The 27,913-nt window shown below is 44.8% G+C and overlaps 2 long non-coding RNA genes across 2 annotated transcripts in view; both read right to left on the bottom strand.

Annotated features, from left to right (window-relative positions):
• Positions 1 to 27,913, bottom strand: part of LOC144148661 (uncharacterized) — a 446,918-nt gene that overhangs the window by 159,535 nt on the left and 259,470 nt on the right. The gene's annotated exons all lie outside the window — the stretch shown is intronic.
• LOC144149086 (uncharacterized) lies at positions 17,459 to 24,029 on the bottom strand. The gene is made up of 3 exons (XR_013318176.1): positions 23,772 to 24,029; positions 21,968 to 22,237; positions 17,459 to 19,087 (listed from the first exon to the last, which is right to left on the bottom strand). It is a non-coding gene; the product is annotated as an uncharacterized LOC144149086 (long non-coding RNA).

Here is a 27,913-nt window from a genome sequence, read left to right as displayed (position 1 = left end):
AATTCGTCGCGTGGATTTACTATAACAATGTTCGGAAATGTGTTTTTTTCTTAAATATACCACTACCTGGCCGATTTCGGATCTCCAGTATCCGTATTCTTTGATTTTGTATGTTCCGGCTTATATTTCGGTGTTCACATTTCAGTTGTCCATGACTGCATGTGCGTAATTGCAAGTTGGAATCCGTCAAAACTAGTTAAAACTCTTCGCTGACCCAACTTCATTACAGAGCGGTGATATAGGTTATACCAGTGAACAGGTTTGAGGTGTCTTTCTTCGTGCCTACGTGCACGAATGACGTCGTCCCATATGGCACTATGAAAGAGGGCGCCGAAGCGGCACCTGAAGGTTGGAGGCCAGGCTTGGGAGAGAGAACATGGTGTCACAAGTATCCAGAACAAGCTCAGTGAAATGCTGAGTGAGTGATGAGTGCTCGCAGGCGTCGTTCTAATGCGAAACCATGGCATGGCCCATTGAGAGAAAATTCCGTCGTCGCCGTCGGAAGCCATGTAACGCCTCATTACCCACGTGTCGTTCCATAGCTCAAAACGTTCGATAGCGCGTACTGAAGCTCGGAAGTAGTGAGCAGTCGCCGTCCAGGCAAGTGCACCAAAGGGGGACTAAAGGAGCGGCAGAACGCAGCGAAACGAGCGAACAGAACGGCAGAGAAATTCACCATCGGCTTCAACTTTATTGGTGCAAGGGGAATCCCGACACAGGAAAGGCAAATGGTATAGGTTTTTTGTATGTACGGCCAGGCTGCAGACAATGTTGTAAGAACCCACCTAGTTTTATTGGGCCTCACTTGTTAATCGTCCAACAACGTTCCTTTGAGCTGTACTGACACTTATTTGTAATCACAACAACATGCCTCAGTAAACTTTTGCATAAAGTGAACCCCAAGAACAAGGAGGCTCGCTTACAGAACTTGGGAAAAGTGTACTAGCGGAATTCCAGAGCAGCCAACATTGTTTAATTTCGAGTTCGAAGCGCGTCATTTGGCCGTCGGGTTTACCATCTCGAATTTTCGCACCACCAAGTAGAAGCAATGCGCAAATCATACGTTCAGTTACAGTGTTTATTTAGCAACTTCTTGCTTTAGCGCTCATTAAGTGTTGAAAACATGTCACTTTGTATTCTACACCTCAGTACGCATCTCTGCCTCTCATGGAACCAGCAATCAGTTTTGTCTTGGTAGCAGGAAGCAAAAAGCTGTTGGTTCACAGGTATACCATTCATAGTAGATGAGCTGTGCCAGTTCGTCTAGCGCGAAGAAGAAAGGCACGCAATGATAAGCCCCGCCCGCCCACAAAACAGGCAATGATCAGAGACACTTCCTGAAACGAATGGTGCCAAGTACTGATAATTAGTTCCCCTGCAGCAGTATGCACTGTGACGTACCTGTATTGTCTCGGCCATCCGAATAATTTCAGTAATGTACTAATAAACAACATGAAAATCCAATTGCTTGATTTATCTTTGTTTTTTTTTTCTGCGAGTAAATCCTTGTGGGTTGTTCATATCGTTTGTGCCTGTTACACTGAAAACCACTCCCTCTTTTTTACGTCTGTGGTCACTTTTTAGTTCGACTTCACGTTAGTACTCGCGTTAAATTACCCTCCCCCGCCTTGCATCTTCCCCTGCCACGATTCCTTCTGCAAAGCCCCAGGCCCACTATGCTTCACCTAGCTTCTCGAAAAGTTTACAAGGTGTCACATGGAGCAAGATTTTGCGGACCAAAACATTTTTCCGCTAGTAATCTTGATACATCTTTTATAACATTTTAATGAGTTCTTTATGCTATTCCATAGAGAACTAGTAATACTTGCTTTTGCAGATGATTGGAACCTACTTGGCATCAAACTGCAGGCAGTAAACAACCTCAGGGGCAGAAAGACCTACAAAGCTCTTCGATTTGATTTCATTTTCATACCTCAACAAAAACTCATAGTGCCTTAGAGTGACTGAACTCCCGCTCTTGATGCGAAGGAGTGAAAGGCTTGCTTCGAATTCGGCCGCAATATTTACAAGTGGAGACACCAGATTTCGCGCTCAGAAACTGCAAACACTGCAAACAATACAACTAGAAACAACAAAACTACAAACAACTACGCGTTTATTCGTATGCCTACTGGTGAATGTCAGTGAAGCACGAAACGGACTAAGCACTCGTTACTTAATTCCGTCATTGCGCCTCATCTCCGAAGCCGTTTATGCAACGAATACATCTGAGAGAAGAATTCGCCGCATCGCCGATTCATCGGTTTCCACAACTCCCGATTGCTCCTCGCGATGCATGGTAATGACGACACTGAATACTCCCGATATATCCCGAAATAACAATGAAAGTAAAAAAATGGCCAAATTGCGATAAAAGGAAATATGCCTTGTGCTTTTTGAAAATCACACATGACTGCCGGAATATTTTGGCGCGATTGTATAAGTTGCAAATTCAGGTCCCATGCGGTCAGCTACACCAGGTTTCATTCAAGCCGCACTGCACAAAACTGCACTTGCTGCCACGCGCTACATATCTGCGCGAGTATATATATGCGCGTAAACGAAACAAAACAACGCTATACGACCCTCCTCCCACAGACAAGCCGGCATATGCATAATACGCGAGTAATCAACCGCACGCATTCTCCCGTGGAAAGCTATACGCGCAACTTACGGAGGTCCAACCACGTGCCGACATCGTAAAAATGTTGGCGAGCTCGTTTCATGTACTGCCTGCAGTCGTAACGGGCAGCTCCGAGAACTCACGGCGCGCTTCTGCGACCAAGGCCTCCATATATACGACTTCTCCAAGCTTCAAACGGGCGTATACGCTCCCGCCAGTGTTTGCCGAGCCAGGGTTGTGGTCGTCTTCTGCCTATATACGACTGGGCCGAGCTCGTAAGCCTGCTCTGCCTCGGTGGTTAATACTGGAAGTTGTCCGCGTACGGTATCGCCTTCCCAGGGCCGCGTGCTCGGAACAGGTAGAAAAGGCAGGTGAGTATCGTGGCTGCCCCTACGGGAGGTTGGGATTCTTACAACTGCAGCGCGCGCGCCTATGTATGGGCCTGCATATATGTGTGTGTGGGGGGTGGGGGTGGGGGGGGAGGGGGGGGGGGTTCGTACACGTTGGTGTGTGCGGCTCGGACGTATATGCGAGAATTCTGCACCGAGCGCTCGGCCAAGGTCGTGAATATGTATGTGGATTTTTTATTGCTAGCTTATGTGTGCAAAGTGCTTCCACGAGTTATTTGGAACCGCACCTTATCGTACGCATACGGCTTCGTTTCGAGCAGTTCGTTGCTTCACAGAACCTGTTCCGTTGAAATAGCTTCGGTTATTTCGTGAAAACAATCTGTTTTGTGTGTGTGTGTGTGTGTGTGTGTGTGTGTGTGTGTGTGTGTGTGTGTGTGTGTGTGTGTGTGTGTTTGTGTGTGTGTGTGTGTGTGTGTGTGTGTGTGTGTGTGTGTGTGTGTGTGTGTGTGTGTGTGTGTGCGTGTGTGTGTGTGTGCGTGCGTGTGTGCGTGCGTGTGTGCGTGCATGTGTGCATGTGTACGCCTGTGCGTGTGCTTGCTTGTGTGTATGCGTGGTTATTGCACACAATTGTAACCAGCAACAGCTGATTACTTTTATTTGCCTATTTTTTAAGTTGTGATGTCTCGTCTAGAATTTCATTCCGTTGTTTAGAACCAGTCCTCAAAAACGTTTACTCGCGTAATCGAACCATTCCGAATACGCTTGGTTTGAATTGTTTATGAAATACATCTCGAACAAAGGGTATAATCTAAATGCACCTTGCTTTTAAATATCATAAGTCTCCGCGCCTTACATAGCCACCGCTTTTCCCGTGAAGGGATGTTTCTTGATGCGGTTGTAAATAATCATCCGGATGCCCTTCATTCATTTGTTGCACTATGTTGATTTACATGTCCGGCAGGGATTTGCGGCCCACTGGGTTTTATTTGCCCTTACTATTTCCAATAGCGAATAACCATCACATTGCCTACAAACTTTGGGTGAATTCATCTTTGCGGAGATCAACTTTTTAAAGCCTCCAAATGCTCTTCATCGCGATTTGCAGGATGTAGTTTCTTGCATACCTTGAGTTGCCTGCTTACATGGGCCTTTATCTTTCTATTCAGTATGATCTCGTGGTTATGACGTGTGCTTGTAGAGAATTTTAGTGACCTGCAACAAGCACTCTTGCACTTTATCGTCACTCCAAGTGTATGTGTAAAAGCCCTTGTGGTTCTTTCGTCATGCGATAAAGATGTATAAACGAATTAATGAATGAAATAATTGCAAGGTTGCATATGCAATATTTTGACTCAATCAGGCAAGGAATAAGCAAGAATGCAGAAGAGACACCTAGTGGGCCTTATGTGTTCCTACTTCACCCTCGGCTGATTGGGTGAAAGTAACTTGGTCATTTGTGTCCGCGGTTGTTAGCTTATCGAAAGCTGCATGCAGAAGAGGGAGAGGCGCAAATTTGGGATCATACTTCCCTCTTCAATGCCCTGATATCCCCACATGTATGTATGTATGTATGTATGTATGTATGTATGTATGTATGTATGTATGTATGTATGTATGTATGTATGTATGTATGTATGTATGTATGTATGTATGTATGTATGTATGTATGTATGTATGTATGTATGTATGTATGTATGTATGTATGTATGTATGTATGTATGTATGTATGTATGTATGTATGTATGTATGTATGTATGTATGTATGTATGTATGTATGTATGTATGTATGTATGTATGTATGTATGTATGTATGTATGTATGTATGTATGTATGTATGTATGTATGTATGTATGTATGTATGTATGTATGTATGTATGTATGTATGTATGTATGTATGTATGTTACAATGGGTCCACAGCTACCATCATCCTCCATAAGGAGAGCAGTAAAATACCTATAAGAAAGGGTGTCAGACGAGGAGACACAATCTCTCCAATGTTATTCAAGGCATGTTTACAAGAAGTATTCAGAACGTTGGATTGGGAACAGGTCGGAGTAAGGGTTAATGGAGAATACCTCAGTAACCTCAGATTTGCTGATGACGTTGCCCTGCTAAACAACTCTAGGGACGAATTGCAAAGCATGCTTTCCGCACTGGAGAAACAGAGTGAACTGTGGGCCTGAAAATTAATATGCAGAAAACTAAAGCAATGATCAATAACCTCGGGACAGCACAGCGGTTTTGAGATAGGTGGCGAGGCAGTGGAAGTGGTAAGCGAATATATCTACTTAGGCCAAGTTGTGACCCAGGATCCCAACCATGAGGCAGAGATAATTAGGAGGATAAGAATAAGGTGGAATGCATCCGGCAGGCATTCTGAGGTAATCCCTGAAGAAAATGTATGGTAGCTGCATCTTATCGGTACTCACCTACGGGGCAGAAACTTGGAGGCTCACTAAGAGGGTCCAACTTGAATTGAGGACGACTCAGCGAATAATGTAACGGAAGATGATAGGTGTAACATCATGGGACAAGAAGAGAGCGGTGTGGGTAAGGGAAAAAATGTGTTTTAAGGACATATTAGTAGAAATTAAGAAGAAGAAATGGATGTGGGGAGGACATGTAATGCGAAGGCAAGATATCCGTTGGTCATTAAGGGTAACAGAGTGGGTCCCTAGAGAAGGCAAGTGTGGCAGGGGGCGGCAGAAAGTTAGATGGTCAGATGAGATCAGGAAGTTTGCGGGGTTAAATTGGTCCCAGTTAGCACAGGACCGGGATAATTGGAGATTAATGGGAGAGGCCTTTGCCCTGCAGTGGGCGTAGATAGGCTGGTGGTGATGATGATGATGATGATGTATGCATGTATGTATGTATGTGTATGCGTATGTATGCATGTGTATGTGTATATGTGTGTATGTATGTATGTAGGTATGTATGCATATATTATGCATGCATGCATACATGAGATTACGATTAGCCGCGTCAGTAATCAGACCTCTGTCGGATGCGTCGTTGTTCGCATGAAACGGCCGCATGACATAAACGGTCACCGTCACATCGCCGCTGGAGGAGGAGGCTGCTCTTTATCTGGCAACTGCATCGGAATACACACGGGTATCTTACACAGTCAAAACAAGCTTTCTAATACCATGATGTAGACACAGCAATGCGACTAATCAAACACGCCCACAGAGCAACACGTTCTTATGGTATGATCAAAGGACTGGAACTACCGAATTGGCATCGTATCTAGGTATAGGGAGGCACCCGATATCTGGGCGTCGTTCGGAAGAATATCTCCTAGGCTATCGCCTCAATGTTTAGGTGTGCACGTCGGTGTGTGCACGTTCGCGAGTGGCTCGGTGATGTGGGGCTGCGGGAGAGGGGCGTTGCACTGTACACATAAGCACACGTATAAAAACTTAGAACATTAGTTACAAGTAACACCCCTCCTTCTTCATCCTTGTTCTTTTAAGTTTATTTATTGATTTTGAGCATGTACATCCAACTGCCCTGATCTTTCTTGGCAATTACGGGGTGGCACTGGACTAACTTTCTGACATGACAATATCATATAATACCTATTGTATACCTTCCGCGTGAGACCGTTTTGTTCACAGGGCATAGTAAAAAAAAATGCTATGACTCTAAGCTATCTCACATGCGGAATTGTGGATTGGCGATTTAAAGGCCGGCTAAATATTCAAATGACCGCAAATGCTTCTATTCCGATGAAAGCGATGGGGCTCTTTAAACGTTGAGAGCTTTTAGATGCCTGTGCTATCGGTTGCTAAACAAGGTCGTTATGGTTGCGTTCCAACGTATGAATTTCAGAGTTGGGCCCTATCCCCCGAATCTGTAGACGCTGATCAAAAAAGAAAAGCTAAACCTGCCAAAAGCTGCCAAAAGCCGTCCCCTGAATTCCGTAAATACTGGGCCGAAAAAAAGTGTCCCCGAACTGCTAAAGTGGGTGGTAGAAATATCCAGACTCGAGAAGAGGCGGCAGCCAAATGGATAAGCTCTGAAACAGGAGATGGCGAACAGTTGACAGACAACTCACGAGGGCCCCGGCGAATAATTCAAAGAAACAAAGAAAACTAGCGCGAACGCGCTACTAGACCGCACGCTGCAACAGAGAAGGAAACAAAACAGATTTCGTGGCCACGCTTCTATTTTCTTCTGGCCTGCTGTGCCCAGTGCTATCCTATCTCTCCCTACGTTGCCCCCCCCCACCCCCACCCCCCCCCCCCTGCTCTCCATGCGCACACCACACAGCAGACACGGGGCAAGCACTCTTCGCGGTCATGCATCGTCAACTCGGGGTGTCGTGGTTCCCGGTCCGAGTTTTGACAGCTCCATAACGGCCGGTCACTCTACACCTCCTCCCCACCCCCTCCTCACACCCATTCGTCTGCTTGCATGCATACAGCTATAACGCTAGCTTCCGCCTCGACGCCTTGTTGGGGGGGTGCATGATGCGAAGGCGTGACAAGACGTCTTGTCCGTCCGTCTGTCCGTCTCTTCGTTCTTGTCAGCTCCCTCATTGCCGATGTCACCTTTCACCCCTCCTTCCCAGTCTATAGTCGCCCCCGTCTCTCCAGCCCGCATTTCACATTTTCGTGGTCGTTTTAGACGCAAATCTGTCGCAGCTAGTTTCCCCGAAGGCAGACCAAGACGACGACTACGACGCCCAAAGGTAAACCACGTTGTCCGCGACGAACAAGGTGTCCGGTAAGGGCAGACCCTTGCCCTCCCACTTTATATGTGGGGCGCCCGAATGTGTATTCAGACCCCCGTGGAGCGAACAAGGCTCAGCGAGGGAGAACTACTGACCCCACTGTCGCGTCCAAATGCGTCTCTTGACGCCCTTCTTTTATCGCCTCCTTTTCTATCCCGCTCTCTGCTTGTGGTCGTGTCAACCGGAATCAGCGGGACGACTGGACTGTCCTGTGCGCGCCTTTGGTTCCGTTTTTCCGATTCTCCCGAGCCTCGACGTTTCTTAGAGGCGCAACGGCAGACCCTGGGCGTGTTCGCTGCGATGTTTGTTTTCGTTTGTATTTTTCTGCCGCCGCACACATGTGTCGCTGTTGAATCCGCGTTTTCGCGTTCGGTCGGACGCGGACATTGACGTGCGGTGGTTTTGCTGCATCCGCTGCTGGTGCGCGCGCGCGACCTTGCGTGTGTGTTTGTTTCCGGGCGTTTTGTTGTGCCGTGCGCGCTCGTGTTTGCTTACCCAGGCGCACGCGCGTGAACTGCTCCCCGATTTCCCGGTACTCGTAAACGAGGACGCCTTCTCGTTTCCCCCGGAAAGAATCGAATGTCGAGTGCACGGCCCCAGTGCATTCTTCAGCCTTTGGTGTGCCCCCGAAACCAAGCGCCTTGGAGTTCGTCCACACAGGCCTGTGTACACTCCTGATGTTGGACATTGAGGTTGTGCTTGCAGAGTGTGGAACCTTCTCCGAATGCGAGGATCTTGAGCGTGTGGCGGGAGGAAAGTTTTCTCTGAAATGCAGTGAAAAAGAAGGCGATGTGTACTTATGGCTTTCCGCACTGAAAAAGTACTGGAATTGTTGTTCTTTTGAAGTGGGTTCTTCGCTGTAAGTGATGTGGGTTTTGTTATGGTAAATGCTTTCAGGTGAAATCTGAGGCTTCAAGGATAAAGGCAAAGGTGGTTCTCAGAAGAGTCAGTGAAGTGTTCCGTTCCGAAAAGCTGTAATGCTCCGTTTGAAGTACGTTGTGTTATGATAAGGTTGGTGGGGCAGAAAGGTTCTGAAAGGCACAAAAGGTATGCTCCTGGAATTTCTGAATAGCAGCCCTTTACAGTGGCCACTTTATGCTTTCGCAAGCATTTAGGGCGTTTATCATTTTCTTGTCTAAATTTCAGAGTATTTGAGCGAGGATTCGTGAAGTTCCAAGATCCAACTACTTCGTAAATCTTAATCCCTCTTAACATGTCGATCAGGAGGAAAGAGCACAGTACTCATTGCCGGCAGCCCCCCTCTTTGGTGATAAACAGTATTTCGGTAAGCTGTCTGTAGCGAAGCTGCCTTTTATTTTGTATTTATTTTACGTACGTTTAGGTAGGATATTGTTGCAGCTTTTTTACTTTGAAAGAAGTGCCAGTAACGGCTTTTTTTTTTACATTTCGGAATGTTGCTTTCACCCGCAAATTATGGTCATATAGACGTTTTGTCTCTCCAGATAGCAAGCATCATATTACCTTTTTTTTTTCTGGAGTAATTTAACAAATCAATGCGCCACCAGGATTAAATGACACATTGTCAGCGTAATGTGCGACAGCTCAGAGCAAATGCAGACAGGCGATTTAAGGTAAATATCAAAGAATAAAAAATACAGTGCAGTTTCGTACAGGTGAACAAGCAGGGACTGTTTTTTATTTGTTTAATTCACAGCTTTACTGTCAAAATTCCGAGTGCTCAAGAATCTAGTAACACAATGGCAAGGAAACTGAAATTTCGCATAGAGTAAGGAGGTTACCTCAGTTTAAATGCTGTACAACTCTCTAAAGAGCCATCAATAGTTTTTGTGTTATTCGGTGTCAAAAGTTACTGCTCGTGCATTTAATGGGGACAGTTATACAGCTATACAGCTATACAGCTATACAGATGCAGCTGTATAGCTCTACACAGCTATGCAGCTATGCAGCTACATATATGCTGCATAGAGCTATACAGCTCTATGCAGCATATGCAGCATACAGCAGCTATACAGAGCAACGTGATCATCTTGAAACTGTGCACAAAATATGCCTTCGCCATCAATATTAGCTGTGGGTAATGTTTCGCGCTACACCGAATAACTCCTGACCCAATAACTTCTGAAAGAACTACGACAAGCCGTAAAGCTGCACCTGTTTCAATATTATTTCACTTATGGCAATTCGGATGTTCAGCCATGTCTACTGAATTGCGTCTAGTATACAACTAGAGTGAGAGCAGAGAGAGACATAGAGATAAAGAATGTTTTCAGGGCCTCCACGCCATGAGAAGCATCCTTATATCAAGATTCCTTGGTGCTGGTACTGGCCCTCCCCCACGACATCGCTGGTCCGAAGAGTCAAAAACTTATCAGCACTAAAAACCACAAGTTCGTTTCACTCACTCACTCACTCACTCACTCACTCACTCACTCACTCACTCACTCACTCACTCACTCACTCACTCACTCACTCACTCACTCACTCACTCACTCACTCACTCACCCACTCACTCACTCACTCACTCACTTACAGTGAAACAGATGATCCATAGAAATAGGAAATGTGGCTCTCGGGCGCAATTTTATATGACGTATCTCCTGGCTATTCATCTAATTCCTGATCTGATAGACAGCATAAGTACACAAAGCGGTGTGTCTTGCCAGGACACCTCGAAAAATGTGTGGGATGCAAGGGAAAAAACATTATACTGATATTCTAAATCTTTTGTACTTATTCGGAAACATTCTTACGCCTCTTCTTTCTATTTAGACTTTTATTTATTCGCAGAATAGGCAACGAATAGTCAGTATGGCTACCTTTAGTCGTTTTATATTTCATACTGGTCTTTATATTATGCGACTATCCGTTTCGTTTTTCTCTGCTCATTGTTTTCTTTTCTTTATAACAGTTATCTTCATTTGCCTTAATATAACCATTCATATCTTAACCGCTACAAATCACGAATTTTTGTGCGCGTGTTAGTAGTCCTTTACAAAATTGTCCTTTCTATTTTCTGTGTTTTATATTGGTCTTAATCACGTAAGTTTGGCGAATAGCATAGATATTTTGTTTTTAGGCTGGTTCATTTTTTTACTTCTAGGATTTTATTTTGGTGGTTTTCGTGCTTTGTCTTTGTTTAGATTTCCTGCGAAAAGAAAATCTGATTGCACAGCCTTAAGACGAATGATTTTTTTAACATCGCCAATAATGCATTAAAGCGATACATGATTGGAACATTTTCGTGATTTTTTGTCGCGTTTGCATTTTCCGTGGATTTTCTTATTGTTGCCTTGCACTAGTGATGGGGGAAATAAAGGTACACATTTTTTCGTTAGTTTATGTTTGTAATAATTTGATTTGTATTCACACTGTTCTACGTTTTTTTTATTTCTTTCGACAGGTATTGTGCATTTACACCATTCTAACGATTATATGTGTTAACATCGTTAATATTGGAACACGCGTGCTCTGCGCCAAACTCGTCGCCTAAATACGACGAAGTGGGTAAGTGCGCATAGGAGTCTTCTTCCCCGATGCAGACAAAAAAAAAAAAACAGTGCGTTGCGCGTAGCTTTCCTCGAGCTATCATGGTTCCGATGAATGTACTATGCTTTCCCCGCATGTACCATGGTTTTCCTCACTTTTTCTGGCTTCACGTGACAATATTAAAGTAAAATTTTAGAAGAATGCTTGAGTACTCGACAAAAAATGCTCACGCGAAAATAGCAGCGAAAACATGGTTCTTGTAACATATTCGTAACAGCAACAAAAAAAAAAAAACGCGGTTGCTCCTAACTGCGCAGCATTTGTTAAGATGGCTGAAAAACATACAGCCCGAAGCGGTAATAACGGGTTGTTGAGAGGGGGGAGGCAGGGGGGGGGAGGGGGCGTGCAATTACGTCTCACAAGATTTCAGCCCTCGAACACGAAACTAAATGATTGATTGATTGATTGTGGGGTTTAACGCGCCGACGCAACGCAGGCGATGAGGCGCGCCGTAGTGGAGGGCTCCGGATTAAGTTTGACCACCTGGGGAACGAAACTAAATGGATTCATCTGTTATCAAGCGGGGTAAGGTAAGTTTCACCGGCCGCTGTTATTATCGGTGACAATCATTAGTTAATCGAAACCGACTAGTTATATCTTCAGTAAAATATGCTGTTGGGTTAGTTGGTTCATTGCTTAAGGAAAAAACGAGCGCTATAAACGAGGACAGAAAAAGCGAAGAACGACGAGACAGATGCGCTGTCTCGTCGTTCTTCACATCTGTCTCGTCGTTCTTCGCTTTTTCTGTCCTCGTTTGTAGCGCATCTGTCTCGTCGTTCTTCGCTTTTTCTGTCCTCGTTTGAAGCGCTCGTTTTTCCCTTAAGCGACTAGTTATATATTTATTCGTGGCTTGGTGAATTAATTCGTCTCAGTTTTTTATGTTGCTCCGTCGTAGTGCATTCATTAATTGCTGTGCGACTGAATGTGTATGTCAAGTGACGGCCGGCAATGCATGCGGCAGTTTAGCTGCCACGGAAGTTATCGCAGGTTAATTATTCATTGCGTGACTGCCACTGATTGATCGACTTGGGTGTCGATTTGAAATTATTGACTTAATTGTGATTGGCGTTTTCAAAGTATGTATCCGACTAGCAGCCTCATGTAGTTCTGACCGATACTCCTCCTCGGGTGTGCGCTTCTCTGTGGTACTGTTACGGCACATGGCCAACAGGGCCAAACGTGGATTGAACCGTCCACCATGTATGCAGGACTTCCGACAACTGATAGTAAACGCTGAAAAAAAATCAAGCCAATTAAACGAGAAATGCTTACTGTACACCTTCGTTCTAACGAAATCGCTTTATTATAAATCTCCCATTTTTTAGAAGTTGTCCATCGTCCCTATTGCACCAGAAATCTCCGCTTTATCAAGGGCTCTTTATAAAAAAGCCACTTCCCAGTTCCAGGGGGCTCTTTACAATGACGGTCTACTGCACAACGAAGCATATTTAGCACTCTACACTTTTCTGCACCATTTGTTAGGTAAGTTTTAGAGTTACGCCTCCATTATAAAAGCACTATAACAGGAGCTGCGTCACAGCTAGAATGTTGGAAGCAAAGTTGGGGAAAAAATTAACCCTTCCGCAATGTTCTTGACGAAAAGCTAAAACGGCCTTGTCGTGCGGCATATGTGCCTAGAGGGTAGCTTTGCGGCTTACAACGATTATATCCTGGGTTCCTGTTTATTTATTTCAGAAATTCCTATTATTTACAAATGCTCAGTTATATCAATGCTGCACAATCTTTTCGTACCTAAAGGTGGTTTAATACCTTTTAGGTTAGTTTAGGTACGGAGAGGAGTTATCACCAGTTTTAAGTTCCGCATTGCAGCGGAGTGCCCAACCTCCACTGACTTGTAAACGGAATGCCGAGGTCGGGGAAGAGCTTCGCCGTGCAGTGGGCAACAGGCTGATTAGGGCGGTTCTGAAATGACCTGGGGCGTATTGATGAGTTTCGTCCGTTTATGGGGCATCAGCTTCGACTGTAAGAAAGTATTGCAGGGCTCGGGACTAAAAGTATGCCGTAAGTAGCGTCGTTGCCACGCACTATGTACTGCATCATTGCTCGAAACCGGCTGTTTTCAGACGAATAATACACGACCAATAAAGAAGGGTAAAGATAATTGGCTCGGTCACCAATTATCCCAGATGGATGAAAGGAAGATAACCCATTTTCTTTTTTGTTTACTGTAGCGTTGAGTAACCTTCCGTTTGTAAAAAAAAAAACTTTCATTGCCTTAAGAACTAAAGTTATTTTTTTAGTTACTTTGTGAGAAGACTCCCTGCCCAGAAAAAAAAAGTAGTATTCCGACCAATGAGAGAAAAAAAAGCAGCCCCTCAGAACATTGGCTGTGTGACAAATACTTTATGAGGGTTTACCACGGAGCGTGAGTTGTTAAAGTAATGCCATTTTGTTGCAGCTATAAGTTTTTTCGCCAGTTTACCAGGGGCTCGTTAATTTAATTATACCTGTCACAAAATACTGACACGCTGAGACTTTTGCTCACGCTTTTCAGCAGCTAGAAATAATCAATTACCAAAGTGAGTTTTGGCCATTTTCTAGCTCACTTGCGAAAGAAAAAGGCATGGCAATAATCAATCAGCCGCATCTCTTCTCTCAAACCGCCTGAAGAAAAGCGTAGCAGATGGCCTGGTACTATGTAAAGCGAGCTATGGCTGCCAATAATTCGCAAGTGCTACCTATCTTGAGTGACGAACGCCACTCAAATGCTTTCCTTTCCGTCATACCGGCGGTTACCTTATCTCCCGAAAAACTTTCAAGAACGGGAAAGCCCGAACGCTCTTCCAGAGGTGTCTGCGAGCGTGCACCACGGCGGGGAAGTGCTAAACAAGCCGAGTGAAGTTCCTAAGATTAAATCTTGGAACTTTCACTCGCCTGCACCGCACTGAGGGCCTATTGCTATTTTTCCAGCAGCAGTGCCAACGCAGCCTTTGTCGTACACGATCCCTATCTGATTTCCTCGTGCTTTCAAGTTCATTTTTGTTAGTTTAGTCGTTTGGCTCACGCCTTCTCACACTCTGAGTCTCTGGATGGCCGCATAGGTGTGTGTAGGCCTCTTCAGCATTAGCAACAGACACTGTATCCTTCTGCATACCTTGTTTTTGGTACCGTAGTCAAGGTAAAAGGCTAGATTTGAGGATTGTAGGCCGCACTGTAGGAGTTGCCTTTTTGACGACTTCGGGCAGCGTCAGAGTTGGGGCCTGTCACCACCCTCGGAGTATTCGGTATAGCGGGGGTTACGTGCTGAGTTAACCGTTGAGCTCTGAAGTGCCATAGAAGAACTGGAAGGGACCTAGAAGACTTGTTCTGCTTACGATCAATTAGAGGTTAATCGCATGTCTGTATCACTGTTTCCTGTGCGCAAAGCATGTACCAATATTAACGCGAGTATCTTTTAATTCTCATTTCACATTGCCGAGACTGTGAAGCAGTCCTGAGCCCGAAAAAAAAACAGTAAAGCGCTGTAAGGAAATTGACCGGTTTTTGTGCGAAAGCGTAGATGGCTCACGGCGCGAAATATAACGTGGATGGTATCAAAAAACATTCACATTAGCTGTTAACATTAGCTGCGACAAATCGTGTGGCTCCTTAGCAACGGCGTATAGTCGCTATATGGAGGCAGCAGAACTGCTGTCCGCGCAGCGGGAGGGGTAGAGGTGGTTATATACGCCAGCCTGAAGCTAAGCTCTAACGACTTCCCACTGGACTTTGAAGAATGCGTTGCCTCAACAATAATAAAACTTGTACGTATACAGTCAGGCCCTTGAACAACGGGGGAACCGAAAGGTTTATTCGGCGATCAAATCGGTTCCGAACACTGAACCCAGAGAGATGATGATGATGTACGAGCGAAGAGGATGTGATAATGATAATGCGAATGATCATGTTACGTTGCAGAGAGAATGTGGGAGATATGCCATAGTGTATAAGCAAGTCTCTGCAAGTGTCGTCGATGACGCGACATACGCGCGGTGACGTGTGACGGCGTGCGTGCGCCCAGGGTGATGCGACATATGCGGTCACAATATCAGCAGCGTAGAATCCCGATGCACGTTTGTTTAAATTCCGAACGAATATCGCAAATGCTGCGCAGCACACCTATGCCTTCGCATCCTCACGCATAGAAGTAAGCCCTTTCTACATGGTGCGAATTTCGTCTGCGAATTTGCGGCTGCGGCGCTGCTCGTGGGTAAAACGATCTATTCTCGTTCACACTAAAAATTTTTACGCCCAAAAGGGTGCTTCAGCTTGTCGCCGCAGGAGCACCCTAAAAACTGAATATTTTACGCCCTTTAGGGTGCTTGGATTTTGTCGCCGCAGGAGCACCCTCTGTGAAGCACCCCAGAAGACAGGTGCCTTATAACACCCTTTTCGCCTAAAAGTATCCTAGGGTGCTACTTGGCACCCCAATCTGTAGGAGCATCTTCTACAAAAGCACCCACCTAAAGGGGTACAAAACGGGTGCGTCATCCTCGGTTCACAGGTGCAGCAGGTGTGAGACCACATATTGCACAATATCACACACGATTATGGTATGAAACATTCGTGCTTTCCAAGCTCGGTTCTGTGAGACATTCCATTGAAGCTCAACATCAGCTGATAATTTCCTTGAACTTGTGTCACCGATTGTTAAAACATCAATTTAAAAAGTCAGGAGCCACATCTCAGTACAGTTATAACTTTAGAGGTAGTTGATTACCCAAAACTTCGTAAAAAACCAATTATATGTTCACTTTGCCGAACTGCAGTACACATCCTTCGAGATTCACTGCAGAGCATAACCATGCTGTGCAGTGAAAGCAATTAGGTGTGATACACTTCAACCACACAAAACTTCCTTGAACCTTAAAACCCTTGCCTGCTTAGTATTGCATCAAACTTCCAATCAAGGTAGCTACCTGCAATGTTTAGTGCCTTATTCTTGAGCTGAGCAGGAAGGTTCAATATCAAGGAAGACCAAATGCAAAATGTATAGTTTCCTCCGTAATGCGGCTCATAATATAGTTCCCTCCGTACTGCGGCTCATAATCTACTTATAAAAGTTGGGTACCCAAGCCATTTATTTTCGTTTGCATTATTCTTTTTGCTTTACGGAAAAATATTCATATGGTACAGCACTTGCAAGGTTTGGTGGTATTTGGAGCTTTATAAACATACCTTTGGACTAAATGACCCCACATAGCAATAACAAGAACTGCAAACATCACAGAACAATGCATACAAGTTCCCTGGTGAAGCCCATGGTTGAAATGTAATGCCATTGTTCAGAAAACATTATTTTATCATGAGGCTAGCTTGTACATGGTGCCTTGCATTATGTCCCTGCCGGTGGATGTGGGGTCATTTGTCACTGTTGCAAATGAAAAGCCAACAGCCAGGGCCCATTATTTTGGCTAGTATTACGAGGTTCCTCACGGTAAGCATTCTACGTCGATAGACTTTTTTAGAGTTGACTAGAACTTAAATCAGCAAAAGATTATCTACAAAACATTCATTCTATCCGCAGCTTTAGGGTTAGCTAATTTCCATAGTTGGGTTTCTTCTGCCTTTCTTAACAACATTTTTCTTTTGATAAGAAGGTGCACAACCAAAAGCAAAAAGCTTTTCTGTAAACCTTTGGTAGCTATATAATTGTTACAAAATATTTTACTCTAAATATGGCAGCTTAAACTGAGAATATTTGCATTTAAAAAACATTAAAATAAGTTTAAATTGATCATAAATTTTTAGCTGTTTTTACGCAAAACTGTACATGGGATATGAAGTGCACCACAAGGAGGGCTTTGGATTAGCTTTCGCAAATTTGGGACATTTAAGGTGCACTGAAATCTCTACACATGCGCTTTTTCACTTTCTGTATCCACCAGGAAAATGGCTGCCAATTTAGACACCGATTCTAAATAGTAGTTGACGTGCATTTTAAAATAATCACAAACATTATAGCCACAAAATTAATTTTTACAAGTTGTAGACATTGCCCGTTACACCAGACATTGGACTACACTGTCAAGAGCTTTGACATCTACAATGACGTCTACAAAGCAGGCTTATACTGGTAGAATGTTTCATACCATAATTACTGTGTGTTCAGAGCTCACGTGTGAAGTCTGGATACTGCTGCTTCAGCAAGAACCGAGGATGAGCACCCTTCCTGGTTCTGAAAAAAAATAACAGAGGAAATGCCTTAAGCAGGATTCTGAAACGGGGTTGAATGAAACAAGAATGAACAAGAAATTCTTTCAAAACATGTAAAGCAATGCCAAAAAATATTTATTTCAACTTATTTCTACAAAAGACCACCTCATGAAGACCGGTGGTGGGGTATTGGCTCAAAAAAAAAGCAGAGAGCACTTATACAAATGCTACAGGGAGCCTTCGCAGCCAACAATTGTTTGAACACACCTAAACTAATCACTGTTCAACAAACTCATAAAAAATGTTTGAATGCATAAAAAACCAGTGGTAAACACAGGAAACAGTTAAAACAGAATGACGGCACAAGTTTGTCCCGTCGCTCTCTTCTGTGTCCTGGGTTTTCCTATGGTTTTTCATCCATTCAAACATGTACCAGCTAGCCCAGTCCAACGCCTTGGTATCATAAAAATATGGATAGTCAATTCTTACACAAAGTTGAAAAAAAAGAAAGTATAAAGTAGGTGACAAAATTAAAACGACAGCAAATTGGTTGGCTTTTAATTTTAAATGATAATATAAAAAATAATGGCATGAATGAAAGTGAGCAGCACGCGAAGTACCTTGTTGCTAGCCCGACATTCCACTTTGAAGCAAAATGTCCGCTTTCAACACTACATAGGCTAAACATGCAACGAGGCATTCCTTTAGGCACACAAAATATACCATAATTGTTAAAAAAGCTACGAATTAGTTGAAAAAACCTGACCACGACAAATTGGAATTAGTGACTAGATACAGTTTCAGAAATACACAGCGACATCATATAAAAATATATGGTTCCCATACAAAGATTGATCATAACAAAAATTCAGGACATTTATCAGACTGGCATCAATGTGCAAAGCAGCTTAATGAAGGAAGACGGTCTTCACTAAAAACATGTTAATATTGGGAGCTCATGTGCTTCCCTGCAAGTTGGGTGTGTAAACCCACTGACATCTTAACTAACCCGCCTGAATCATCACTTGATAGACATTGAGGAATTTTACGAATTGGTTTATTGTAGCCAGCTGTCTAGTTTATTTCCCTATTTTTCGTGGCATTTCGTGTCTAATTCTAAATTTGGTGACTAGATAGCTTTTACTATGGTCATGCACTGGTGACAACGAATATTTGATTTTACTTTAAAAAAATTTCAGTTTTGTTTTATTGCTCACCAGCCAACGATCTGAAATATCAGAGGCGCTTAAAACGTATGTTGGCATTTCCTTCCTGCACTGTAGTACAACTAATCATGACTTTTACCATAATTTGTTCACAAATCGTAATATGTGGAAAGTATTCAGCTTAATGACAATGTCATTTCAGAAGCATGCACAATCAACAAGGCCTCAATGACTCTCATGACGTGGTCCACTTGTTTCTGTCACAAATAACCTGAGTGCAGACACATTCCACCGAAGACGAAGGTAACATGCCCTCTTGGGTGATGAATATTTAAAAAGCCTTACGAGTAAATTTGCTGCTGAGCACGTGAAATTGTGGCATTAAAACAAGAGATCCCTCTGCGGCATCTTTCACTTGGAGGAGCGCTTGACCACAAACTTTGAGAAGCTGGAAAATGCTCCATGAACCGCTCCAGCCAGCAGAAACGATGCAGGACACAAGTTGGTAGGCGGACCGTTGGCATCCTGCGATTGTGAAGATATTTCTGTTTAGTAGACGCTCTTCTTTTTGTACCACTGTTTATTTCACCTTTAACAAGCAGCTGAACTCCTTAACGTTCGCATAATAAAATGCTGCAATGCGGAACAGTTAGCAGGGTTACCTCAATTTTGCTTTTCTACGAATTAACACAATGTAGGTAATCTGCACACAACTACAATCAAACTACAATTTTCACCTACTTCACTGCTAACATCAGCGTTTGACTGCTCAAGCACAAATACAGGTTAGACATGTGAGCAATCTGCTAAACGTATCCCCACAAACTGAACAATCAGGCATCAGAAATCGGCAAGGAAGGAGGTGTCACGTTTAAATGGCACTTTTTTTGTTCAAAACATAAACAACACCTGGACGCTTGAAGCGTGAGAGGAGGTCTTTCACGCTGACAATGTCAGAACATAGCTTGCTAGTGGGCACCTGCACGATGTGCACAATGTGTTTCTTGAAAATGCGTGCGAAAGTTTGATTGATGTGTAGGACGAGAATTGCAGCACGTTTTGACACAGGCCTTGTGGACGCTTCTGCCTGCTATTGTCAATGTGGATTCTTGCTAGTCGCCCTCTTCGCTTCTATCTGAATATAATGCTTTAGGCATTATATTCAGGACAACGACTGCATCAAAACGTGCAGCAATTACCTACGTCCCACACATCGGTGAAACTCTCGCACACATTTTCAAGACACGCAGTGCATACATTGTGCATGTGCCCACTAGCAAGCTGCGTTCTGACATTGTCAGCGTGAGAGACACCCTCTCACGCTCCAAGCTTCCGGGTATTGTTTATTAGATTCCATGCGCTGAATGCAAATCAGTGTACATTGGCGAAACGGGCAATCTGCACAGAAGATTAATGCAGCACTGGAACGAAGTGAACAAGGGCCATGCAAAAACAAGTCCACTGGCAGAGCACCGTGAGAGGACGGGACACGTGGTCGACTGGCACAAGACAAAATTACTGACAACTGAGTGCAATCTATCTTCTCGATTACTGCTCGAGTCCCTCATTGTTCAGACGACGCCCAACATTATCAACATAATGGATGGCAATCTGCACCATATCTATGCAAACTCATTGCGCCGCGTAATGCCCAATATATAGCTTCGTTTTCCACAACACATGCTCACCGTGAACAAGCAACAAACCGTTAAATGGCTTTCTTGACTTGGTCAGTGACCTACGTTTCATCACTGCAATAATGCTTTTACCTGCCTACACGGCATTCCGTCAAACACTGGACTACACCACGAGCCATTGGCGTTCTTAACCTGCACCAGAGTATATAACCTTTCACTACTGCTATGAGATAGACCCATAAACGCACTTCAATATGGCCTTTATATTTAGCTCGTGGAAACATTATGTATAATTTTACCTTTAAGTTGCACCTGCTACAGCAGCTGGTACTATACCAAAAACATGAAAAAAAAACGGTGGTTTAACACGCCAAAGGTACACTTGGGATATGGGGAGCACTGTAGGGGAAGGCTTCGCATTAATTTTGGCCATCTGGGTATTTTTGTGCGCATCGAAATCTCCAAACACGGGCGTCTTTACGTGTTGCCTCCATCTGAAAAGCGGCTACACCAAGCGGTATCTAACCGACATTCGCCTCCACAGCACACCACCCTAGCCACGGCAATGGGTTAAACATATGAAATAAAGCGAGTTTTGGAGTGCAAATGAAAATATTAATCACACGTCTTATTTTCCCAATCGATGTACCTTTTGAAATCCACCATGCAATCCCCCCTCCCCTACCGGCCTACCAAAACACCTTTGTCTCAAGAGGTAATCAGGCTGTTGTTAATGAAGTAAGTATTTACAATCCGAGACTTGCCACCGTTAAAGTCATCACTTTGTTTTAGAGATAAGCGACATTAGCCATTTGCAGCACCAGTAGTTAATTGTGTTAAGATCAGATTGAAAGCATTGACGGTAGTAGTTGAAAGAAATTGTGTGATAAATTACAACATCATCTGCAAATAGACCTACATGGGAGGATATGCAACATGGAAGATAGACCAAGCAACCTGCCTGGGGGGACAACAAAGTGGCACGGGCAAAAGAAGTATATAGTTATTAGAAGTAAACTGCATTTGAGAAGAATGAAAATCTTTTGCTCAAGTGAGGACATTAGGGCGAAGTTTGAGAAGTAGTCTGTGGTGTGCAATGCGATTGAATGCTTTAGAAAAATCGAGAAAAACTACCGCAGTTTGTAAGCCTGTGTCAATGGATCAATGTAGATCGTGAACAAATCCTGAAAGTTGTGTTTCTCAAGTAACCCTTGTGAAAACCGTGGTGATACTCGAATGTGATATTGTGATTTTATAAATAATTAGCGACCTGAGAGTGGATGAAATGTTGCCTGACCTTGCATATGGTGCTTGTTAGGGAAATTTAATCGTGAAGTACCGTCTCCTGATTTAAAGACTGGTGCTACCTCGACTATCTTCCAACCATTAAGATTAGTGCCTGTCATGAAAGACTGCGAAAAAAGCGCTGTCAGAATTCTACAGACTGCGGGATGTACTTTTCGCTATAGTATGATTATTACCAGTATGATCTGAAGTAGACCAGTTTGTATTGCAAGTTTAAAACCATATCGAAAGATCCTAAATGTTTGCTTGGCTTGATTACATACGAATACTTGCTTCAAAGTCAGTTCAATTTCTCTTCTTGCCCTTTAGTCGTCAGCCCCAGATTCTCTTCAATATCTCTGCTAAGCAATGACACGCTCCATACGCACAGCACTGCTTCATGAAAATGTTTCAAATAATCAGAGGCCACAGCACTGCTAACAGGTATACATCATGGCAAGTTCCACAACATGCAATAACTAACCTGAAAGTACATAATCGGTGGGTGCACCGATATGGCAGCAGTGCCCGGACCGATGTGTCGAGCAAATGCGCTGACTTCTGAACGGGTGGTCCAAGCGGCCAGATGATGGATGAATGACCATTCCTGGCGGCAAAGCGTACGGAGCACCAACGAAAGGCCAGGCAGTACTTGGGTACAGCAGGTGCAGTGTCGGTTGGCCAAGGGAGGCCCTGGCAAAGCCTTTGAAACTGGACTGGAAGGCAGCTGACCCAGGACAGCCAGCAGCAGCACCTGCAGGTGCATAATCTGTGAGTGTGCTGACACTTGTTGAAATACAAGAAGAGCACACACAAAGCACGAATGCTTACATCAAGTAGATTTTTAATCGTTTAAAGACAGTAACCTCCAAGGCACTAATAAGAACATTCCCGGAACACCCCAAGTGAAATTTAGGTCACAGTAAGAATGTATTTATTAGACCCGCATGTACTGTGAGTGGGGTATGCATGATATATGCAAAGCTAGCTACTGAGCTAATTTGCATGGAACGCATGCTAGCAGCTCATCTGTATCCCTTGCTTTCAATCGGAACTGGTGTGTGATAGTTGAGGCTCCTCCATTTCAATGTCTGACTTGTATCTGCACGTTCAATTCTCCAATATAAATCGAGTTGAGTGAGTGCCTACAGCTTTCTTGTTAGTCTCTGTATGGCCTGCGGTTTTGCGAAAATGAGAACTTGCGAATTGGCTCAATTTTCTGCACTAATTTAAACAATACATATGCCTCTGATATCAAGCCCCAGACTTCCCGAGAGCTACTCTGACAGAATCGGCAGGCGCCTCGGAGGCGTTGTCAAATCTCCCCCACTACCCCGAGACTATGCTAACTCCCTGCGAGGCCACATGCGCGCATTTCACCTTCAATTTGCACGTATGTGAATTCTATACCTCTATGAACTCTCAGACGGGCGTCGTCATATTCGTGCCGGACTCGTGAAGCTCGGCAACGTAAATTACCGCACTCGCTCGCTGGCACGCGGCCCGAACTCTCTCACCGTTTCCGGCCCTTGCATACTATTTTCTCCACCTTGCACTTTGTAAATTCGCATGTTTAACTACACCTCGTGCGCCCTCATCTCTTGCCTGCTTTTCTTCCAGCACAACTCCGTCAGCACCCGGTCGACGCGTACGCTGTCGGGGCGCGTTGGCGAGCGAGTACGGCAATTTCGCTGTTGTCGAGCTTCACGAGAACAGCACACATATCGCGGCCCGAAGACCGCGAGGCGTAGGGTCGCCGGTCTCGCGAGCGCAATAGCTGCGAAGCGCACTGCACGGAATTCGGGGGGGGGGGGGGGGGTGGAGATATTTCACAACACCTACGAGACGCCAGCCATGCAATCACGTGTACGCGTTTTCACATGCACTTCCAGGGAACCTCCTGTTCATGTTATTTCTTGGTATACCGCGGGTATTCACGAGGGAGGACTAATCACAGCGTTGTGCCACTCACGCGAAATTCGACTGCGATCTGCAACCGCAAAGGCACTGTTTGAGAGACACATAAACAAACGCCCCGGTGTTAAAGAGCCTTGCGTGATGTGAAATTATTAGCAGCCGTGTACCATAGCGCGAGCATCGTAGCCAAGGTCTAGCTTCAGCGTAAATTGATGCTGACTTCTGCGGAAACGGTGGACTGGGCGCCAAACAAGTATACTAACTCACGTAGGCTCTCAGAGCAAACGAGATGGGGGTCTAGCGAATTACTGACCCATAAACACCAGAACTCGTTCCAACCAAATACAGAATAATAAAAAATGCGTACTTACCCGAGCAAAAACGATGTTTCCAACGTACAATTCTCCTTCACTGTCGTCTTCATCTCGCGGACACACGAACACGCTTTGTTCTGATGCAATGTCATCCACTTTTGACGCGCAGTATTTTATCCGGCGATGATCGTTCTTCCGGGGTCCCCATGTTCAACACACGCGTAGGTTGGAAGGGTAGACATCACCCATAAAGCTTCTATAACTATGATTTAAGCTTGAAATAGATAAAACAGATTAAATCACGCCACCAACCACTCGGCCCAAAACGCCATGAAAAAAAACACACAAAAGTGAGAGATAGTTGCCAGACTTCAAACTGCTTCAAATACAGCACCTCTATGTTTGACGAAAATTGTGTTACTACTGTAATGTTGGTAATTATCTTTCTGCTTTCAAAGTCTGAAATGTGTTTATAACTTAAATTTAAGGTTTGTAAACACAAAAAGTGAATACACATAAAGTAATTGACATATATACTGATATTGTAAAGAGGTTTGACGTTTGTTTTGGTTTTGTTTTCACGGCGGGCTTCTCAAGAGAGAACGTGCGAGAAAACGAGCTACTTTGGGTTAGGAAGAGGGCGGTAAATGTCGGCGTGATAGAAAGCAAGGAACAGGTGCTTACCCTGGTCGTTAAAAAAGGAGCTAATAAAAGCCTCACGTAAAATAATAATAAAAAAAACACGTTCGACGAGGAATCGAACCATTGACCTACAAAACAGTAAACGGACGCGTTAACAAACAACTATGTCGGCGGGCGGTGTTCGAGGCGCCTAAAACAACTCTATACTTACGTAAGTTGTCAACGAATATTGTCGCTTGAGTCTAGTCATCGCCTCCTTTAACGATGGTCTAGTTTATGCTGCATTTTTGAAATTCTGGCTGTCCTAACGCTTGTTTCTCACGCACCGGTCTTGCAGACGAGGCCGCATTGCTAGCGCTGCAAGCGATTGAGCCAAAGCTCCATTATTTGACTCAAGAAAAGCTATCGCAGTCAACCCGACCTTTTCTGCGCAAGCCACGGCAGCCACGAAATAAATGGAATGTGCCGTTAGAATTATGGCGTTGATAACGCTTGTTTGACCGGCACCGTCTTGCAGACAAGCAACGTCGCTCTAATACTACAAGCGATGTCACTCTTGGCATGTCAGGCGCATCAAACCCATCGTGTAAAACGCCTGCTAAAAGTGCGAAAACCTCTGAGTTTGTAACAAGTGGGGATTTGCGGTGGCGGCGACGTAATAGGTACAGCAAGCAGGTAGGCAGAACAGCAGCGTAGGGTTACAACCTTTCCCCGAAAAAAAAAAAACGGGCCTTCCGGGGGTGAGGGGGGATTGTGTTGAAAAAAGACGCCATGTTTTTTAACATGCAGTGCCATTTATTGTAGTGTTTTCTTAGAGAGAAATCAACATAACGTTTGTACTGAAAGTGATTGAGAGCTTGGTTAACCGCTCTGCATGTGCTTCACTGAAAAGTAACCGCAATTGCTGACCGCGGCGGTAGAATTTCGTTATTTTGTTCTTCCCTTAGGTACCCCTCCATCTGAGGCAGCGCGCTCGCCCGCGTATTTTCTCTGCTCGCGTGTCTTTGCGCAGCTTGTCGACATGGGCGTGCGCAGAGTTCTCAATTTGGGGGGCAAAGTCTTACCGCTGCGCCCCCCCCCCCCCAGAGCAACTCCCGACCTCTTCTCACTGAAGGCCTTGCGGTGAGAACGCAGTGCAAAGAGGGATGGTTATAAAATTTTTATTTCAATGTGATGGAATTGCAACACACACAAAATATTTCTGAGCAGAAATTTTACTTTCATGTGTTACATCGGCAAGACATGGGGCAAATTTGGCGCCCCCTTCAGATGATTAGGGGGGGCGGCCGCCCCCCCAGCCCCCTTTGTGCGCACGCCTATGCTTGTCGACACGTATTTATCGTCTTAGTTGTTGAATTGACGCTTATAAAACGCCAAAACGGGCATAATCACGGCACAAAAGCCAAAAAACCGGCTGATGACGGCTGGTTTTAGATATGGACCGGCAACCGGCCCGCTGTTTAAAAAACCGGTCGGGCCGGTCCAAAACCAGGAAGGTGGCAACCCTACGGCAGCGACGAGCGAAAATGATTTTACACGACCGCCCCCGTCGGCCTGCGCAAAAAAGGAAGATAGAACCCCTGCATACACGCCCTCGAAGAAAGCTGTACAGCCGATTCAGTTTGTTGTGGACGAAGAGCAACCGAGGCTGCAGCCACAAACGATTGCGCTTGCCGTGGTATGAGCCAAAGCATATCTTCACATAGTTATGTTATCGTCCGTCTGACTGTTACTTACTGAAGGGAAAATTCAGAACACAAACGTTGACGTCTAGCGTCTATGCCAGACATAGACGCTGCTGTTTAGGCCCTAAAAACCATCTTCAGGGCGTCTGTCGGTTCTGTCTGATGGCGCGCTCGCGCCGCTGATTACGAACGAGGCGTCTGTTGGCGTTGACTTATCGTGTTGGCGAGCCGGTAAACGCCATCACGGTTAAACTCCCAGTTGGAAGACTACGCTGTTGGGACGATAGAGTGCCGACAGAGCTTCTTATTGGCCCCACAAACGCCATCAAGGTTAAACTCCCTGTTGGAAGACTAGGCTATTGGAACGATAGAGTGCCGACAGAACTTCGTATTGGCCCCACAGGCGTGCTGTGAGCCCAACAAGAAAGTCTTGTTGGAATTTTTGCCCGGGGCATAATAATACGGGAACAAATTCTTAGGTAAATTCGATTTCGTTGAGGACACCGATGCCTCGCGTAAAAGTTTTATTTATAGGACTACAAGAGGCATTTTGTAGCCTTTCCTTCCCGTGCACCCAGACATCGAAACGAACCTTGTGATACACTCGAAGCAGTAGATTAGTGCAGAGTGGAATTTAAACATTCAGCACGTTTTGTTCAATTTACGAACAGCAATTTTAGAGCCTTTCCCCTGGTCTATGTGGAGAGTTCATATTTATTCTCCCAACGGGCGGTGAAATAGTGCAATGTGCGGTTTAAACATTCAGCCTGTTTTTGTGCAATTTTGCATGCTTGCATTCACACACCCTTCTTTTAGGCACCCTAACGATAAGGTGCCGTGGTAACACCCCAATCGAGAAGAAATACTTTTTAGCACCCCTTTAACGGTCGTAGCACCCTATGAAACTGTTGATTACACCCCTGAATTTTGGCACCCTCGAGGTGGGGTGCCCGAGCAATATTTGGGTGCTTGAAAGGTGTAAAAAGGGTGCAAAATGTTTAGTACACCCTCCTTGCACCTTAAAGGGTGTAAAAATGTTAAGATTTACACCCCTTAATATGTGGCACCCTCATGATTGGGTGCCGGAGCAATGTTTTAGTCCTTAAAAGGTGCCAAAAGGGTGCAAAATGTTGAGTGCACCCTTTTAGCACCTTTAAGGGTGTTAAAAAGTTTAGTGTGTTGCTGTGGCGCATTGCCAAATGTGTGGAACAGTCGAACTTCTCCTGTGAACGGCGGTTTGAATATGGCAATTTGCAGCAGCAGTGTAAATAGGAAAATAGATCGTTTTTTCGCACGAGCGGTGCCGCAACTGCATGCGAAATCGCAGGCTATATTCGCAACCGTGTTGAACGAGCTTTAGCCCTTCGTAATTTATTTCGCTGTACAGCTTTATGCAACAGGCGTAACACTGGCTCGAGACCTGACGTACGGGGCCTCATCGACGCCCGTACGGGGACATGGCGGAGAGATACATACCCCAGAGAAGGATATCATCACTCCATGAGGGGACCCACCAGCAGGGAAATGCTGGGTGGGGTATACTGTGTGATGCAAGCGACATCAGCCGGAAGATGTGAAGGCTGCCGACCTCCTAATCCTTGCCCACCTTTCGGCCAAATCGACCTAGCCGGCATAGTCTTTGCAAAACATTCATCGGAGTGCTTAAGTCTGCTGACGTGGTTTGAACGTGAAAAGATTGTGACTTTATTTGAGGTACTTACGAAAGACTTGTGTACTGGTGCAGCGTGCTTGCATACGGGAGTTGGCAGACCACATCCGAGCAGTAGCCCTACGTTCCCGGGGTTTGGGTTTTCTAGCTTCATTGCGCGTTACCTGCACTTTTAGCGTGTAGGCGTACTTGCGGGGTGGATC

The sequence above is a fragment of the Haemaphysalis longicornis genome, unplaced genomic scaffold (genome assembly GCF_048455015.1).
Source record: "Haemaphysalis longicornis isolate Haplotype H1 unplaced genomic scaffold, Haemaphysalis longicornis Haplotype H1 scaffold_8, whole genome shotgun sequence".
Taxonomy (NCBI): Eukaryota; Metazoa; Arthropoda; class Arachnida; order Ixodida; family Ixodidae; genus Haemaphysalis; species Haemaphysalis longicornis.
The sequence above is the reverse complement of the archived record's forward strand: the minus strand, read 5'-3'. Positions and strand labels throughout refer to the sequence as shown.